The following is an 8,031-nucleotide window of genomic DNA, read 5'->3' as shown; positions in this document are numbered from 1 at the left end:
CTAGAGGAAAGGAGGCGTTCTTTCGTGAATCGCTAGTGAGGAAATTTAGAGAACCAGCATTTGAGGCTGTCTGCAGTACAATTTTACTGCCGCCAACTTACATTTCGCGGAAAGAGCACAAAGATAAGATAATAGAGATTAGGGCTCGTGCAGAGGCATATAGGCAGTCATTTTTCCCTCGTTCTGTTTGGGAGTGGAACAGGGAGAGAAGATGCTAGTTGTGGTACGAGGTACCCTCCGCCACGCACCGTATGGTGGATTGCGGAGTATGTATGTAGATGTAGCTATAGAATCAAAGTTGTAGGACCTATTTTTAAATTACAAATTTGTCGTTAACCACTACCCTTATACTTAGATCCCTCAAAACTATGTAAATACAGTTCTTCATTCAGAATTGTTACATCTGTTGGAAGCAGCGTCTCAAGAAACAGAGGTGTAACCCGCTTTAAATGATGATTGATAGTTCGAGTGGAGACGTTAAGCCACGACCGGCGAACTTCAAGAAGCATGAACGGTTATCTTGTTGCCACTTCAGTTTCGTACAACAGCCGTAATAAGATGGGCAATTATGATACCACCCATGGTATTCTGGTACATTCGTTCCGAGTTCACTCTTATTCATAAACCTATCGGGTGTGTGTCACTTATTTCTGATGTGAAAAATGCACTCAAGTGTACTAATATCATCAGTCAGGTCAGTGTGACTTCGTACTTTCAAGTACGTTTTCAGTCAACAACGAAGGAACAATGTTTGGGGTCACAATAACTGTCTCTGGAGTGAACACGGGGTAAATCTAATTCATGCCAATCATGTAAAGGCACTGAAGTACGAATGTGGCAACATAACATCCATTTGATACCTTGCTGCTGCTGCTGCTTCACCCCAAAAAAATTGTATTTGGTGTGTTGGTCTGGACCATACTGGTTGTGGTTTCTGGTGGTGACGAAAGTTGAGGGAAGGGCATTTACGTTATTTTCCCTCCCAATCGATGGCAGTACATGGTCCATTAACACACAGCGCAACAGATTACAACAGCATGTTTCTGTTACTTATCATCTAAATACCTGCCACCACACTAAAACTCGAACAATAACAATGATGCAAAATAGTCCTGCTTACACTCCTAAATTATTTAAACTCAGTAAAATAAGAGAAATATATCACCATCGCCCATTGTTACCAGAAACTGTTTCATATATACTTGCGTAAGTTGATACTTATTGGTGTGGCCAGAGTGCGAAATGCACTTCACATACATACCGCTGGCTAGTTTCCGTCTCACCTCTTCTCCGTTAAGTCTTCAGTTTCCTTACAGGTAGCGACACTGACTTTGTGGTAAACTATCTGAGTTTGAAGGCTTAAATCCAATAAGAGAGTAGTTTATGCTCCGATTTTACGATACTTATGTAACAGCCACGTAGTGGCTGAAACGCACTGTATATCCTTTATCTTTGCCAAACCCCCATCGAGTTGCACTGTATATCTCGTCTACGGTGGATCCACAGTATTTGTGTAACACGTCAGACAAACGTTAACAGATATGCCGATGTACATTTTACTGTGTATTGTGATTTTTAAGAATTAACACTACATGCGAGCGCTACGTGTACCTACATAGTCATGTGAACGATGTGCTTTTTCAGTATAAAGGATCGTTTTCTGTCAAACGTTAGTATAAAGCTGTACTTGTACACTATAATAACAACATAGCGTGAGGTTCTTGCTCACAATGAACATGTTTTGTAACGAAAATTGTTTTGAAGTATGTATACGTTTAGTTTCCAGTTCTGGTTTTTGTAATGTCAAACAAAGTTTTTCTCAAGTATTGCGTCGTATGTCATGGCAGAATATATACGTATTACATGTGTATGTATTATGTTACAGAACAGAAGATGACAGTTACATCTGTCGAAATCGGTTGTCAAAAATAAAGACGAAATTATGCAAGTTTGGCTTTTCAAAGTCTTTTACCAAGTGAAACATAAACCGCCCCATCTAAATTCTCAACATGAGAAAATTCAGCTATAACTATGTAGTTTTCAGACGCTTATTTATGATGATGGTGATGATGATGACGATGATGTATAAGTGTTATTAGAAGATTGCCGGCCGAAGTGGCCGTTCGGTTAAAGGCGCTGCAGTCTGGAACCGCAAGACCGCTACGGTCGCAGGTTCGAATCCTGCCTCGGGCATGGATGTTTGTGATGTCCTTAGGTTAGTTAGGTTTAACTAGTTCTAAGTTCTAGGGTACTAATGACCGCAGCAGTTGAGTCCCATAGTGCTCAGAGCCATTTGAACCATTTTATTAGAAGATTATATATGGAAAAATTCATGATTACTCGCATACTATATACACTATTACAGTATGGTGCGCTCATTCAGCTCTCGCCAAATTTTCAAGCTGCTCGATCTGTGTCTAAATGTGGACAGCTTGTTTTATTGAAAGAACTATAGATTCCGATAAGACGATATAAACGAGTTCAATACTAAATGGAAAGACAGTTATCTGCTCTGTTGCTGCAGTTGTGTTAATTATTTTAAAGCATCTGGATACGAACGGTTTCTAAATGGGCAAGTACCAACGGGTAAAGTGTTGTAAATCAATTATGATTCAGTAGCAAAATCATTTAAGGCAGTGATAAGCCAAAACGTCACCAGAATACTGACACTGAAAGCCACCCTGTGGTATGCTGGGGCGCGACTATGTTACGAATGTGTTTATAAGCAGCGAAGAGACAAATGGGGAATCATTCTGGTAACGATTCGGCCGCAAATAAAAATAATCCCTCTCGTAAGTGACTTTCAAGAAGAGAAGATTGTTATGGCCTGGTTACCGGGATAGGGCATCCAAGAAACAGCTAAGTGGGCTTCTGGTCACGTCCTACTTTCGTCGACATCTGTGGGAACTGGTTGTGGGACAGTGGAACCAAACGTAGGCGACACCGTGGTGGACGCCCACGATCCATCACAGAACGTGCAGGTCTGAGGCTGGCCTGTGTCTACAGCAAGATACGCAGCGATCTGTGGCGGATATGGCTACAGAGCACAATGCTGGTGCAGGCACAGCTGTTTGGCAGCACATCGTCCAGCACACACTGGTGATGTATCTTCACAGACTGTCCCTACGAACCATTTAGTTAGTTGTATTTGCGTTGAGAGTGGATCGTAGATGAATGGAAACCTGTCGGTTTGCTGGATGAACCACCTTTTCTTCTTTACACGAGGTCATTGGTCGTGCCCAAATTTGCCACCACACACGCCTGTGGCTGTAGTAACATGATGTCGAGGACATTCATCTGGGCTTCATTTATGGCAGTGGTTGAGGACATCAAGACTACTTTGGATTTAGTGAACGTTATCGCAGCAACCAGCTTCTCGTCTTGCTTGATGTTTTCCCCTACTGTGCTGGCCTCTGCCAGCGGGTTAACTTTGTCACACGGCCAGAATCATGTTGCAGTGGTTCAAGGAGAATCGTAATGAACTTCAGTTGATATATTTGCCACGAAATTGGCCTGATCTGAGCCCGATGGACCACATCTGGGAGGCAATTCCACAGCAGATCCGTGCCCAGAATTGGGAAATTGCGAGACATGTGGTTGTTAGACATCTGGTGTCACACATCTTCGGAAACCTACCAAGGACTTTTCGTATATATACAACGCATAATGCCTGATATTCTGCACTTCAAAGATGCACCACGACGCTTTTGATCTAGGAAACATAGGGTTTTGAATCGTTAACGCAAAGCACCCACCATCTACGTAGTTATTAACTACTGTAATATCGTACGTACGCCCGATTACGTTAAAAATCCAGTTACGAATTTAGTAATTGATTCACCTGCAACTTGTGTTTTCTTCATATTTAAATAATCCGACTTCACAAAAAGCTTGAGACTATTAACGTGTTCTCCGCATTAACTATAGTGTAGGGTTAAGCAAGACATAGGACAGAAAAAGTCTACTCAGAAACTAATGGAAACGTAGCTCACAGACACACGTATTACAAAAGCTGACCTCCAGCTGAGAATTCGTCACTGCTATTCTATAAGAGTCATATCTCGGTGTAGTACTACACGCATCATAAAGCAATTTTTCAATAAAATGGGGGAGACTTGTTTTCAACGGGATGTTGAATTTATTATATTGCATCAGTATATCGCAATTCTGCGAACGCGAACGTATTGTCGCCATACGTCCCATCTATATCGAAATGCGAATAATATCGAAAGGTATCTATATTAGGACAAATAATGTGTATATTATGAGGAATTACAATTTATCTGGTATGTTTGCCACTTGGTGTATGTAAATATCAACGGCAGTCACAGTTGTTCCGAATGTTTGCCACTTTGAGCATCTTTGCATGCCAAAACATAGGAGTGAAATGTTCTTTGGCTACCAGAGATCGTATTAGTGGGTAGATCTCTGGCGAACAAGTATTTCAGTTTGAAAGCAAAGCGTAAATTTTACGTTAATCCAAACATAGCGGGTAAAAGTAAACTTCATGATAGATTACAGTCCTATAAAAAGATTATCGTTCATGTTAAGTCAAATTTCTTCTGTGTCATCAAAAGGAATTGCGAAGTACTTTCTTATTCATTTAAAAATATTTCGTGAAGCTTATCCCCATTAATGGAAGAAAATGTAGATTCGGCAAATCCTGCATTGTCACGACTGTACTGTTGCTTAAAGAGTGACCTGTACTTCCAGAAAAGAAACAAAAGTTCACTTTGCAAAAAATAGTTTGAAAAATAATCAAACTGCCCTGGAGTGATTTATAGTGATTTATTTCAGCTGGTTATTCTTGCATGTAGACAGAACAGTGTCAGGTTATCGGCTGCAGGATGAGAATCTACTGCAGTCCCTAAATGAACCTTTCATGAGAATATTAGAAATCGTCTTCATCATCAAAATTGCATGCAAATTCCACAGAAGCGTTTTTATAATAGCCCGTAATTTTCGCTCGTGTGTGATTGTTTCACGAGAAAGCCACTCCGAGAATTATTGATAACCATTCCCCATGCTCAGCTTCACTTTCACCTGTCACATGCGTTTCACATCAATTACAATCACATAGTTAAGAAATAATTAGGATAAATATGTTTGTGTACGAAGCTAGGGTGGCAACGGCGATTCTAGATCAGGCAATGTAATCTGAATTTAAAAGTACCGGTACTTCATTTCAGATTGCTAGCGAGAATTTTTGACACACACAGTGTTTCCAATGACTGAAAGTAAAATCGTGTAAGTCTCAATATTTGAAAAATACTCGTTTATTCAAGGACGTTATGTTAAATCACTATCGTAATATATAAAACTACTTTCGAATCAGTAAGGCTGTTGGACTGACCAGTTCGTGTCACAGAGCTATAAACGTTAGCTTCGGAGGGAAACGCTCTTTCATGCATTGGCATTATTTACCACAGATGCCTTCTACTTAGATGTGAAAGCCAACTTCAGTGGGTGTTAGTATCTCAGTGTTTTGCATGTCTTGAAGATTTGTATGTTTTGCCTCATGTTGTCGCTGGTTGAAAGACGCACTTCCACGTCCCATACGAAAATGTTGATCATATTCGCCTTTTTATTCGCTTTCTTCCTGTTTTGGCGTTTTTGTGTGCGAAATGTTTGATGTGGAAACTTCATTGGTCATGAGTCAATCTATTGTTTGAGAGGCTAACAACGGTAGTTCTAATAGCAAATCAGTTCGTTTCGTTGTAAGTGTGGTTAATAGATAATTCTGCCACGAATTGTATAGAAAGTGATTTGGAAAAAACAAGAGAACAATTACTTCTGTAGGAATATGCGAAACATTCAGATCCATACGTTAAATCAACCGTAATTTTTCTATTCTGTAATTTCTCGTTACAACCGTCAGTTTCTTTGGAATTTTTGTCGGTACTGTGCTGAGGGAAGGATTATGGCTGTGAAAACTGCTTCACATTGCCAGTAATCGAAAGAATATCAGGGCGCTACACTTCGGCAAGGGGCCAAGTTGCCATTACTAGGTGTGCTGATGAGCTATCTGGTCAAATGTATCTGTACCCACAGTAGTGGAAGTAAACGCAAGGGCGTGTCGTTTCTTCGCCCCTGTGATGGCTTGAACTCAGTTTGGAATTAGTAAGGAGTCATAAGGTCCGTGGAGGAATGGCAGCCAAATCTACTTCAGATGCCAAAGCCAGAGAAGGTAGTGAAATTAGAAGCACGGATCTGGGACGAAGTCAAAGATGTGACTCATCCAACGGGTGTTCCACTAGCTTCATGCATCGTCATGCAGATACAAAGAATCATCCTCTCGTACCTTTTCCTTTACAGTACGCAGTACACAGTTCTGTAAAATCTGTTGATGTTATTATTGTGGTGGTCTCCAGTCCAGAGACTGGTTTGATTCAGCTCTCCATGCTACTCTATCCTGTGCAAGCTTCTTCATCTCCCAGTACCTACTGCAACATACATCCTTCCGAATCTGTTTAGTGTATTCATCTGTTAGTCTTCCTCTACGAGTTTTACCCTCCACGCTGCCCTCCAGTACTAAATTGGTGATCCCTTGATGCCTCAGACTACGTCCTACCAAGTGATACCATCTTCTAGTCAATTTGTGCCACAAATTTCTCTTCTCCCCAATTCTATAATTCTATTCAATACCTCCTCATTAGTTATGTGATCTACCCATCTAATCTTCAGCATTCTTCTGTAGCACCACATTTTGAAAGCTTCTACTCACTTATTGCCTAAACTATTTATCGTTCACGTTTCACTCCATGACTACATTCCATACAAATACTTTCAGAAAAGACTTCCTGACACTTAAATCTATACTCGATGTTAACAAATTTCTCTTCTTCAGAAACGCTTTCTTTGCCATTGCCAGTCTCCATTTTATATCCTCTCTACTTCGACCATCATTAGTAATTTTGCTCCCCAAATTGGAATACTCACTTACTACTTTAAGCGTCTCATTTCCTAATCTAATTCCCTCAGCATCACCCGATTTAATTCGACTACAGTCCATTATTCTCGTTTTGATTTTGTTGATGTTCATCTTATATCCTCCTTTCAAGACAATGTCCATTCCGTTCAGCTGCTCTTCCAGGTCCTTTGCTCTGTCTGACAGAATCACAATGTCATCGGCGAAGCTCTAAGGTTTTATTTTTTGTCTATGGAATTTAATTCCTACTCCGAATGTTTCTTTTGTTTCCTTTACTGCTTGCTCAATATACAGATTGAATAACATTTGGGATAGGCTACACCCGTGTCTCACTCCCTTCCCAATCACTGCTTCCCTTTCATGCCGCTCGACTCTTATAACTGCCATCTGGTTTCTGTACAAATTGGAAATAGCCTTTCGCTCCCTGTATGTTACTCCTGCCACCTTCAGAATTTAAAAGAGGATATTCCAGTCAACAATCTCAAAAGCTTTCTCTAAGTCTACAAATGCTAGAAACGTTGGTTTCCCTTTCCTTAATCTATTTTCTAAGATAAGTCGTAGGTTCAGTATTGCCTCACGTGTTCCAACATTTCTACGGAATCCAAACTGATCTTCCCCGAGGTCCGCTTCCACCAGTTTTTCCATTCGTCTGTAAAGAATTCGTGTTAGTATTTTCCTGTCGTGGCTTATTAAACTGATCCTTCCACATTTAGCGTAGTCTGAAACACAATAATGAGGCCACATCCTAACTACTGAAAATACCTACATACCGCAATACCTTCTCGACCGTTATGACCTGATGACACTACACATGAGGGTAGGTAATGTTTAGAATGCCTTCATCAAACCCAGACCCTTCGATCGGACTGTCAAAAACTAATGAAGCTTGATACATCACTCCAAATTACTCGTTTCCAGCCGTGCACTGTCCTGTAGCCTCACTCTTTACACCACCTCAAGTGTCACATAGCATTAAATACTGAAATGTGTGGCTTATGACGAGCTACTCGACCACTGTATCCCATACTTTCTTTGTAACTCCCAACGAAAAGTCATAGTGCAACCTGCACTCTCGATAATACGTAGGAATTCATGACTGATTC

This window comes from Schistocerca americana, chromosome 7 (assembly GCF_021461395.2).
Source record: "Schistocerca americana isolate TAMUIC-IGC-003095 chromosome 7, iqSchAmer2.1, whole genome shotgun sequence".
NCBI lineage: Eukaryota > Metazoa > Arthropoda > Insecta > Orthoptera > Acrididae > Schistocerca > Schistocerca americana.
The sequence above is the reverse complement of the archived record's forward strand: the minus strand, read 5'-3'. Positions refer to the sequence as shown.